This window comes from Octopus sinensis, linkage group LG6 (genome assembly GCF_006345805.1).
Source record: "Octopus sinensis linkage group LG6, ASM634580v1, whole genome shotgun sequence".
In the NCBI taxonomy this organism is placed as follows: domain Eukaryota; kingdom Metazoa; phylum Mollusca; class Cephalopoda; order Octopoda; family Octopodidae; genus Octopus; species Octopus sinensis.
In genome coordinates this window covers 19,888,811-19,900,837 of record NC_043002.1, presented here as the reverse complement: position 1 = coordinate 19,900,837, position 12,027 = coordinate 19,888,811, and the positions used below count along the sequence as shown (strand labels likewise).

General features: G+C 38.9%; 1 protein-coding gene across 2 annotated transcripts in view; it reads right to left on the bottom strand.

Annotated features, from left to right (window-relative positions):
- LOC115213346 (leucine-rich repeat protein 1-like) overlaps positions 1 to 12,027 on the bottom strand; it is a 115,656-nt gene that overhangs the window by 102,931 nt on the left and 698 nt on the right. The window lies entirely within an intron of this gene.

The following is a 12,027-nucleotide window of genomic DNA, read 5'->3' as shown; positions in this document are numbered from 1 at the left end:
AAATGCATTCCGTGGGGCTGCTATGTAAATATTAATGACTTGTAGGCATGTGGTACCGATTTTTGTCTCCGAGCTAATTTTGTTTACATCTGACGTCTCGTTACGAAATGTTGTAGCAAAAGATTAGTGCTGATTATAATTTCTGTAGAAAGAACCTTAACAAAATAATGTAAAGAACACTGCTAACGCAGTAGAACATGGTGTTAACTCATAAAAAAAACCCCCATTTAATATACTTTATTATGGTTACATAACAGAATGCCACGTGCCTACAAATCATTAATATTTACATAATAGCACCAGGAATGCGCTTAATATGTAAATATACCCAATAACTTAACACCGCTGTATGGGGTGGCTATATAACCAACGAGAAGGCGGCGAGCTGGCAGAATCGTTAGCACGCCGTGCGACACGCGTAGCCGTATTTCGTCTGTCGTTACGTTCTGAGTTCAAATTCCGCCGAGGTCGACTTTGCCTTTCATCCTTTCGGGGTCGATAAATTAAGTACCAGTTACGCACTAGGGTCGATGTAATCGACTTAATCCTTTTGTCTGTCCTTGTTTGTCCCCTCTGTGTTTAGCCCCTTGTGGGTAGTAAAGAAATATATATAACCAACGTGTGCGGAAAGAAGAGTCTCAGAAATATGACATATATACTCATTATCGTCAGTACAACTTCATTCTTACAGCATTTTCTTCTGAGTGCTATACTTAGAAGAAAAGGCTTTTAAACTTCAAGGCATTAAAAACATTTATTCTTAATGAGAATAATAAAAGACTTCTGAAATAATGTCGCTCTATTGCCCTATCGACAAGACTAGCAGGTGTCCTTATACATCATTGATCACAATTCTATTCTACTATTGATTGCTTCCTTTTTCTTTTGAAACGGAATTTCTTAGTTATGTCGTCTTCAAGGTCTCCGAGTGGTCTCCTCAGATATCACACGATATCAGTGGACATGGGTCCACTTGTTGCCTGCGAACATTGCGACTTGTTCAGTCCCTGGAACTTGCACTTTCAGCATTCTGTGATCCCGTCGTTCATTCCACCCACTTTCTCGAATTATCTCGATTCGGATATGCTTCTGCAATGATATTCTAAAAATGGATCATTCCATAGCTTTCTTTGTCGTGGTCAATTTTTGTAGTCTCCAATGTTTCGCTTATAAGAGCGCAGATAGTACGCTGTTGTTGAAGAGCTAGGTACGCAGGTTCTTTATCCAACAGTGCTTTCGACACGTCTTAAAGCAAGGCAAACAAACATCTTTCACCCTACTCTGCGCGAGATTTTAGCATTCATGTCACGGCATATATTTACTGTCTGTTTCCACAATTTCATCGTTTCTTCCTCTCTTTAATTAGTGGTGAATAATGATTATGAATACTAAATAGTGGTGAATAATGAAAAAAAAACAAAAAAAAAACAGCACTGTTAAAGGAAAAAAATTAGGTTTTGAGGATATTGATGCAATAAACGTCCGGGACTAATTAGATTGACATTTGAAAGGCTTGGATGATGGCGAAGTCTTGGAAACAGAAGAGCAGAGACCGTACGAGGAAAAATAATCAAAAGATTCTGTCAAAGACGAAAATGATTCAAAAGAACTAATAAGATTCGAAGAACTTGAAAGAAGGTTTCAAGATTTATGAATAGTTAAGAAACGATAAGTAAAAATAGTTTAACGTGCATGTTTAATTTACCTTTGTTAGGGTGATGTATTTTTGTGCTTTAATATAACTTCAATGTTTCGAGAATCAATAATGATCAATCCTGAATCAATTAATTTTTTTGCCTTTGATTGTTATATTTAAACAGTGCGGTTCTGATTAATGCGGTTACAGAATAGGATGAGTTAATCGCACTAATCAAAGGTTATGTGTAATGGGGCATTTCTCAGCGACGTAAGCAGGAACGAGAGACGGAATCAATATTGGTTGTCGATTCTGTTATCTAGTGGGATTTATTTTTAGGTACTATTTAAGAAGAGTGCGCGCACTCGCGCATCCTCGCTAGCTAGTCGTGACTAGTCGATCCTACGACTACCTAGCAAAGTAAATAAAACAAAAAAATTTTTTACACAAAGTAAATAATCTTTTTTAAACAAAGTAAATAAAACACAAAAACACAAAGTAAGGATCGACTAGTCACGACTAGCTAGCGCGATTGCGCGCACCGGGACCACTCTTCTTAAATAGTACCTTATTTTTATTTATAAAACACTCGGTACCTCAGACATATAGTAAAAAGTAGACGAAATGGGTTATAAAGGTTATTTTCACTCATTTTTTCCTCTCGAATGTAAAGAAACTCTCACTGTGTGTGTGCGCGTGCGTGTGTATTTGAGAGAGCGAGCTAGAGAAAGAATGTGTTTGTGTATGTATGTTCTCTCTCCCTCCCTCTCTCTCTCTCTCTCTGTTTACAAGCGCAAGCGTGGCTGTGTGGTAAGTAGCTTGCTTACCAGCCACATGGTTCTGGGTTCACTCCCACTGTGTGGCACCATGGGCAAGTGTCTTCTACTATAGCCTCAGGCCGACCAAAGAATTATGAGTGAATTTGGTAGACGGAAACGGAAAGAAGCCCGTCGTATGTATATATATATATATATATATATATATATATATATATTTCCTTTCCTGAGCGTCCAATAACACTATACTTGTTCCACGTCCTCGCGTTATTGTGTTTTCTCTTTGTGTTTTCATATATATAGTTAATCCAAACATAAAAACACAACAACGCGAAGACGTGGAACAAGTATAGTGTTATTGGACGCTCAAGAAAGGAAATATATATATATATATATATATATATATATATATATATATATATATATATATATACAACGGGCTTCTTTCAGTTTCCATCTACTAAATCCACTCACAAGGCTTTGGTCGGCTCGAGGCTATAGTAGAAGACACTTGCTCAAGGTGCCACGCAGTGGGAGTGAACCCAGAACTACTTTCCACACAGCCACTCCTACGCTTGTTAATTTCCTTTGCTTGTAATAGATTACAGATCATTATTATGTAGTGGAGATGTGAAAGGAATGAAAGCGTTAACTTGCCGAGAACAATGATGATTTGCTTGCCTTCGCATTCCTCTCGTAAAAGTCTCAAATGAGTGAGGTGGGTCTAAGTCAACAATAGGTGAACCGTCAATAGCATCAACAGGCTTAACAGCTTTAGATGTTTTCGCTTGAAGAAAGAACCGAATTTCAGTTGTTTATCTTTGTGATGCAGCTTCTGGATAATGAGTTCCTTTAAAGCTCTCAGATGTTGATAATATTGACCTCACATTTTGGCTCAAAGCCAACAATTCCGGGTGAGGGGCTAAGTCGGATACATCAATCCCAGTGTTCAACTGGAATATATTTTATCGACTGCGAAGGGACGAAAGACAATGTCGACCGCAGTGGAATTTGAACTCAGAACGTGCAGACGGACGAAATGCCGCTAAGCATTTTACCCAGCACGCTAACGAATCTGCCAGCTCGCCGCTTTTAAGATGCTGATAACATGGCTGAGCAATCAGTTTCTGCTCACAAGTCCATATATGAAATGGCGTTTGGCGGCGAGCTGGCAGAATCGTTAGCACGCCGGGTGAAATGCTTAGCGGTATTTCGTCTGTCGTTACGTTCTGAGTTCAAATTCCGCCGAGGTCAACTATGCCTTTCATCCTTTTGGGGTCGATAAATTAAGTACCAGTTACGCACTGGGGTCGATGTAATCGACTTAATCCGTTTGTCTGTCCTTGTTTGTCCTCTCTGTGTTTAGCCCCTTGTGGGTAGTAAAGAAATAGGTATTTCGTCTGCCGTTACGTTCTGAGTTCAAATTCCGCCGAGGTCGACTTTGCCTTTCATCCTTTCGGGGTCGATGAATTAAGTACCAGTTATGCACTGGGGTCGATGTAATCGACTTAATCCGTGTGTCTGTCCTTGTTTGTCCCCTCTGTGTTTAGCCCCTTGTGGGTAGTAAAGAAATAGGTATTTCGTCTGCCGTTACGTTGTGAGTTCAAATTCCGCCGAGGTCGATTTTGCCTTTCATTCTTTCGGAGTCGATAAATTAAGTACCAGTTACGCACTGGGGTCGATGTAATCGACTTAATCCATTTGTCTGTCCTTGTTTGTCCTCTCTATGTTTAGCCCCTTATGGGTAGTAAAGAAATAGAAATAGGTATTTCGTCTGCCGCTACATTCTGAAGAATCTCTGCAGCATCCTGTACAGGACAAGTTCCCTGAAATGCTTCAGCTAACAAACATCGTAAATGAGTTTATGCTCTTGCAGATGACTGAGTTAAGACGGGCTGGGAATAGCAGACTATCGCATTCCAAAGCAGCTCCTCTATGGTGAACACTGTCAGGGAAAGCGCGCTGTCGCAAGGACAAAGGAGCGGTTCGAGTGATGTCTGAAGCGTTTCTAAAATATCCAACTGGCGCATTTTGATTCACACTCAACCGTTACTGCTGGGAAGGAGCCCAATGCCAATTCATTCTATACATGCTCTACGTGTAGGAGAGAACTTCTGGCTTAGATAGGCATCGTTATCCACCTCCGGATCCGCCAAGCCAGACATACAAGCCAATCCTGAGCCTTTGCTCACACGAAGGACGAACAATATAAATACACAGACACACGAACAATGTGTACGTGACTGTGTGTATGTGTGTGCGTGCGTGTGCATGCGCGCGCATGAGTAGCTAGATCAGTGGTTTTCAACCAGGGTTCCGCCAATACAGTCCAGGGGTTCCGCAAGAAGTTACAAAACTGCTAAAATCGGTAGTAATTTTTAATTCTCCTGTGCAGATATGTGTGCATAAGACTATTAAATTATTGCACAGGGGTTCCTCGAGCCAGTGGAATGTTTCCTTGGGGTTCCGCTCCAGCAAAAAGTTTGAAAAGCACTGAGCTAGATAGATGGATAAAAAAACTTTTTCAAGAGGCAGATCAAAATACATCTCGTCGTAAATATTTCTTTTGTTTTTGTGATGAAGATACTGTACGCTATTAAAAAAAATATTGCTATGACTAATGCTAAGGATCCGTGAACACGTAATAAATGTACACAAATAGAAAACAGATTGAGAAGAGAATATCGAAGCTAATTACAAGCAGAATATGCATCGGACACAAAGCACCGAATTTCTGGCGCACGAAAATAAATTCCATCTGCTTGTGGGACAGATAGTGAAGCGTCGATAAAAAGACCAATTGCAATAATGTAAATGAATGGAGGTGATTCCAAAGATAAGGAGAAATAACTATGAGAATAATTCATATATTCAGTCATTTAATTAGGTTACGAAGAATATGCTGATCACGAATCCAAAGAAATTCGAAAATATAGCAACGTAAAAACAGCAACCCAGATTATAGTGTGTAACAAGAATGACTGCATATAAAGGCGGCGAGCTGGCAGAAACGTTAGCACGCCGGGCGAAATGCTTAGCGGTATTTCGTCTGTCGCTACGTTCTGAGTTCAAATTCCACCATGGTTGACTTTGCCTTTCATCCTTTCGGGGTCGATAAATTAAGTACCATTTACGCACAGGGGTCGATATAATCGACTTAATCTGTTTGTCCTTGTTTGTCCCTTCTGTGTTTAGCCCCTTGTGGGTAGTAAAGAAATAGGTATTTCGTCTGCCGCTACGTTCTGAGTTCAAATTCCACCGAGGTCGACTTTGCCTTTCATCCTTTCGGAGTCGATTAAATAAGTACCAGTTACGCACTGGGGTGGATGTAATCGACTTAATCCCTTCGTCTGTCCTTGTTTGTCTCCTCTATGTTTAGCTCCTTGTGGGCAATAAAGAAATAAGAATGACTGCATATACAAGTAATAGACAAGCGTCGGCTCGCGGGGTATTCAAAATAGCGTACTTAACAATAAATAACCTTGAATTTTTGGTTAACCTCCAGTGTTTGACCCGAGCAAAAAAAATGAAACAAAAAATAGTGTAATAGGTGTAAAACATCATATAGTAAACGAATATGAAAAAACAAATGCGCGCTGGCGAATGGGAGAGTTGGGAGAGATGGGGGAGATGAGTCGGAAAATTCACATCGGGAGTGTTCCAAGTCCTCTCACCACTTCCCTGTCGTCGGTGCAATCTTTTTCTTCATATTCGTTTACTAAACATTGTTTTACACCTGTGGAGACACATGGCCTAGTAGTCAGAGCAGCGAACTCGCGGTCGAGGGATCGCGAGTTCGAATCTCAGACCAGGCGATGTGTGTGTTTATGAGCGAAACACCTAAGCTCCACGCAGCTCCGGCAGAAGGTAATGGCAAACTTCTTCTGACTCTTTCGCCACAACTTTCTCCCACTCTTTCCTCTTGCAGCTCACCTGCGACGAACCGGTGTCCCGTCCAGGTGGGGAACCTGTACGCCAAGGAAACCGGGAAACCGGACCTTATGATCCAGGCGTGGATCGAGAAGGAACAAACAATTTTACACTTAGTACATTATTTTTTTTTTTTCAGTTTTTGTGACGTGGGGTTGATGGGTAATTCACACGATCCAGTAACTCAACTTCGACACTCGGCCACAAAAAAAAAAGAAAAAGTACAATAGGTGTAAAATAAAGTGTACTAAACGATTATGAAAAAAAATGCGCGCTAGCGAACAGGGGGTGAGGGTGAGGACAGGACTCGGAACACACGATCAAACTCAGAGGATCCGAAAACTCAACGCTAACACCCGGTCACAAAAATGAAAAAAACACCCTTCTCGTTTCTTTATCATCACTGTTCCATGTTCATATTCAAGAAATGGACTACGTACAGAGTGTTGTTGTTATATATATATAGTATTGAGTATTAAAGGAAGTAGTGAGTACTTAGTATGAAAGATTAAGAAAATGAGAGAGACTGAAACAACGTGTTAACGATACAAGATACTTTATTCGACTGCCGTTGTTGTACAAGTTAATTGTTTTGGCGGGAAACAAAGTGAAAGTCCTTTTATCAAGGGAGACAATGGGCGACGTTGATTGTTCATGTTTGTTGTGATGATTATATAACATCTTCCTTTTTTTTTTTTTTTTTTTTATATCATCTGTATCTACAGGAAATAATTATTCGTCGTCCACTTTTTGTGGTTTTATTATTTTGTAGTGTTGAATTCTGTAGTTGTGCTGTTTTTGTTTTTTCATGCGTGTTTGTTGACTTTGGAAATATATTTTCATAATCTAATTCTTCTGTTATTACTAAGTATGAACGAGGTTGCTCTAGTTTTTTAATTATTTTGCCCCTTCTAAACCAATTGTTGTTAAACTTAATTCTAACCGTGTCGTGTGGTTTTAACTCTGGGAGTTCTGTTGTAATGTTTGATTTCTTCTTTTCGTGAGGCCTGATACCAATTTTGTCGTGTAGTATGTATTTGTTCGCAATGTTCTATTCATTATTTGATTTGCAGGGGATGGTGCACCATTTTGTAATTTAGTCGTGCGTAATGCTAAGAGCGCTAACTGAGGTTCTTCGTTACTTTTGAATGCCTTTTTTAGCGTCTTTTTTATTGTCTGTATATTTCTCTCAACCATGCCATTCGCTTGATGATAATGCGGGCTTGTCTTCGTGTGATGAAAATGCCAATTTTTTGCAAATTTTTTGAATTCAGCCGAATTGAATTCTGGACCGTTGTCACTTACAACTGTTTGCGGAATTCCGAATTTAGCAAAAGTTTCTTTTAATTTTTTGATTACGGTTTTTGACTGGCAATCATTTATTTCGTGTAGATCTCGGTGGTTGTTGTATAGTCAATAATTGTGACATACGAATTTCCAGACAGGTGAAATACGTCTGTACCCACTTTGGTCCATGGTGTAGTAGGTATTTCATGATTTATTAGTGGTTCGGCTGCTTGTTGATTTTTGTAGTCAATGCAGTATGAGCATGTGTTAATCATGTCTTTGATTTGAGCGTTAATGCCGGGCCAGTATATACATTCCTTCGCTCTCTCTATGCATTTTTCGATACCCATGTGTCCGGTATGTATTTCCTGTAGAGCTTCTCTACGTAATGACTTAGGTACAATTATTCTTGAACCTTTTAGAACGAGACCATTGACGATTGATATTTCATCACGAACGGATACGAATGGTTTGATGTTTATTGGTATTTTGTCTTTTGGGGGCCATTCTGTTCTTGTATATGTGACGAGTGTCTGTAGAGACGGGTCGTCTGCAGTGGCTTCTTTATACTCTTTTAATTTAGTGTCGGTTATGGGGTAATTTTTTATTACTGCATGAATGTGCGATTTCATATCTTCGTCTGATACTTCTGGAGTATTTTGCTCAAGGTATGCACGTGATAGGGTATCTGCAACAATTGATTCTTTACCAGGTATGTGGTTTAGGTCAAAATCATATCTTTGTAATGTTAGTAGAAATCTTTGGATTCTGGGGGGGCATTTAGTGATCGATTTTTTGAATATTTGCTTCAACGGTTTATGGTCATTTTCGATTCTGAAATGAGTTCCGTATATAAACTGATGAAATTTCTTGCATGCGAAAACTATACTGAGAGCTTCGCTCTCTATCGGACAGTAGTTTTGTTCCGCTTGAGTTGTTGCACGAGATGCAAACGAAACAGGTAGCCATCTTTCGTTGTGTTTCTGCTCAAGTATCGCTCCGAGCCCATGCTTACTAGCATCTGTAGTTATTTTTATTGGTAGATCTGGATCATAAAATTGTAGCACTGGTTTTCTGGTAATCATTTCTTTTAGCTTTTTTATTGCTTCGATTTGTGGTTTGTCGAATGACCATAACGTGTCACTCTGTAGAAGCTGGCGCAATGGTGCTGTGACTTCGGAGTAATTAGATAAAAATTTACATAGGTAATTTGTCATACCTAGGAATCTTTGTAATTCTTTTTTACTTGTTGGCAGTGGCATGTGAATGATTGCTTGTACCTTGGTTGGATCTTGTTTTATCCCTTCGCTGGTTAATATATGCCCAAGGTACTTGATTTGTGATTCATAGAAGACACTTTGATTTATTTAACTTTAATCCGTGCTTTCGGATTCGATCGAAAACTTGTTGTAGTCTATTTGTGTGTTCTTCTAAAGTGTTGGACCAGATTATGATGTCATCCTGTGAATTTCTTGCTCCTTCTATGCCCTCTATTATTTTTGAATTTGTTTTTGGAAAACTTCACTGGCGCTGTGAATTCCAAAGGGTAGTCGTGTGAAGCGATACCTTCCAAAAGGTGTGTTGAACGTTAAAAGATGGAGCTTTCTTCTTCGTCAACTGGAATTTGCCAGTATCCATTAGATGCATCGAGTTTTGAAAAATATTTAGGGTTATGCATTTGTGCAAAAATGTCCTCCGCTGTAGGGAGTTTGAAATGTTGCCTTTTTATGGCTTTGTTTAGATTCTTGGGGTCTAAACAGAGTCGGAGTTTTCCGTTGGCTTTTTCAACGATGACTAGGGAATTTACCCAGTCTGTAGGTTCACTAACAGGTTTTATGATATCTAATTCTGTCATTCTTTTTAATTCTTTGTTGAGTTTTTCTTTTATAGAAAAAGGAACCGATCTTGGTGGATGAATTACAGGAGTTATTTGTGGATCCACTGTGATATGATGTGTTATTGACAAAGTGCCGATTTCTCCGAAACAGTCTTCATATTTTTCTAATATGTCGTTTGTGTTCGACGAATTTATTTTTGAAATTCTCTGAATCAGGTTCAGATCTTTAGCTGTCTTTGCATCTATAACTGCGTGCGAGTTTGTTTTTGCAACAATGAATTTTATTTGCTTTGATAATTCTTTGTATTTAATGACTGCTGTGCATTTTCCTAGCACTTTTATAGCTGTGTTATTGTAAGCTGATAATCGAGTTGAAGATTTTTGCAGTTGTGGTTTTGGAATTATATTTCTATATTCTCTGAATGGCAGTACGGTTACGTCTGCTCCTGTATCTATTTTGAATGTTACATTCGAGTTGTTCACTTTTAGTTCGACCGTCCAAATGTCTTTTGGAGTCTTGAACTTTTCGATTTTGTGCACGCGGGAATTATTTGCAGTGATCATTTCGAGTACATGTGTATCGTCATCTGATTCATCGTCGGTATGTATCTCTACTTTATGTACAAATTTTCTTGATTTGCACATTTTTGCATAGTGTCCTTGTTTCTTGCATTTTTCACATGTCTTGTGAAATGCTGGGCATTTATTTCTTTTGTGATTATAACCACAATAGTGACAGTTAGTGACGTAGTGTTGACTTGGCGCTTGAAACTTCGCGGGCTTTCTGTCACTTCCGCCTTGTTCGTTTTGATGTCTGGATTGCATATGGCGGGTTATTTGAGTTTTGGCGCCTTTTCTGTCGTGTTGACTATATACCCTCGAGATTTCGTTATCTCTTGTTTCGGATGTGGCATTTAGCATCCTTGATTGGAGTCGTGTTTGCTCTGCACTCTGACCTGCTTGAATTGTTTTTTGTAGGTCTAAATTTGGTTCTCTCAATAATCTTTCTCTCTTAATCTCATGTCTCTGATTCCACATATCAGAATATCTTTGGTGAGACTGTCTGTGAGGTTGCCGAATTCGCACTGTTGTGCCTTTTGGCGCAACTCTACTACGTACTCATCGAATTTTTGATGTTCCGCTTGTCCACATGTGAAGAATTTGTGTCTTAGGAAAGTTATGTTTTTCCTGGGTTCACAATATGCATCGAATTTTTCGATTACTGTCTGAAGGTTCATTTCTTCGTCGGGTGAATCGAAATCCAGTGTGGAATGGATATCTCGGCCTTTAGAACCGATGCAAGTTAAAAACATTGAAGTTTTTACTTTGTCTGGCTTCATGTCACTTTCTGTTGCTATCAAAAAGAGATTGAATTCTTTTTTCCACCACTTTTCCATGCTGCGGCTAGATTTTCCTGATTAAAGTCTAGGTCTTTTGGATGCGGTAAATTTTCCATTTCGTCTTTGAAGTATGATTTCAACTTCTTTTTTCCTTTGGTTTCTGTATTTTGGGTTCTTTTAGTATTCTGACACCATGTTGTTGTTATATATATATAATAGTATTGAGTATTAAAGGAAGTAGTGAGTACTTAGTATGAAAGATTAAGAAAATGAGAGAGACTGAAACAACGTGTTAACGATACAAGATACTTTATTCGACTGCCGTTGTTGTACAAGTTAATTGTTTTGGCGGGAAACAAAGTGAAAGTCCTTTTATCAAGGGAGACAATGGGCGACGTTGATTGTTCATGTTTGTTGTGATGATTATATAACACAGAGTATAGATTCTTATTTCTATAACCTCACTCTATTTTAGTAATTTTTTTCTCGTAACAATTTAAAGGAATGTTAAAGATAATTTATTTCAATAACATTGAACTGCCTGTATAAAGAATTTTAAAAAATGAAAAACAGTTGAAAGTTTTGTAATTAGGGGCAGGGTAAGGGTGAATATTTAAAAGAATTTGCAGCGTGTAAGATGTTTGTAAGCAATTCCAGAACAACAAAAACCGTTACTTTCACTGCAACATTTAGATTTCATTTGTGTCTAAATATCTTCGTTCTTTGAAACCGCGAAAAAACCCTGACAAAAATTCGTGCTGCATCTGTTTTGTCAGAGAACAAGTCTCGGTTTCAAAGCGACGAAAATATTGAGATTGAAATGAAATTTAAATGTTGCAGTGAAACTAACGTTTTGTTTTGTTTTGTGTGTGTGTGCGTGCGTGCGTGCGTGCGTGCGTGCGTGCGTGCGTGCGTGTGTGTGTGTGTACGCGCGTATGCGTGCGTTCTTGAGTGGCTTACAAATATCTACACTGCAATTGTTTTTGTTAATACCATTATGCAGAAGAGAGAATCGAAAAAATTTTGCGCGCAAATTTTTATTTTCATCTTCGTTTATAGCATAGATAATTTTCCCTCTGAAATGCTACCTTCGGCCTCCAGGACGCATTGGTCGACCCGAGGCTATAGTTGAAGACACTTGCTGGCGAACAGGGAGTGTGGGAGGACCAGGACAATTCACACGATCTGATTTTTTTCCTCAAGAAAATGGATATTCTTCCC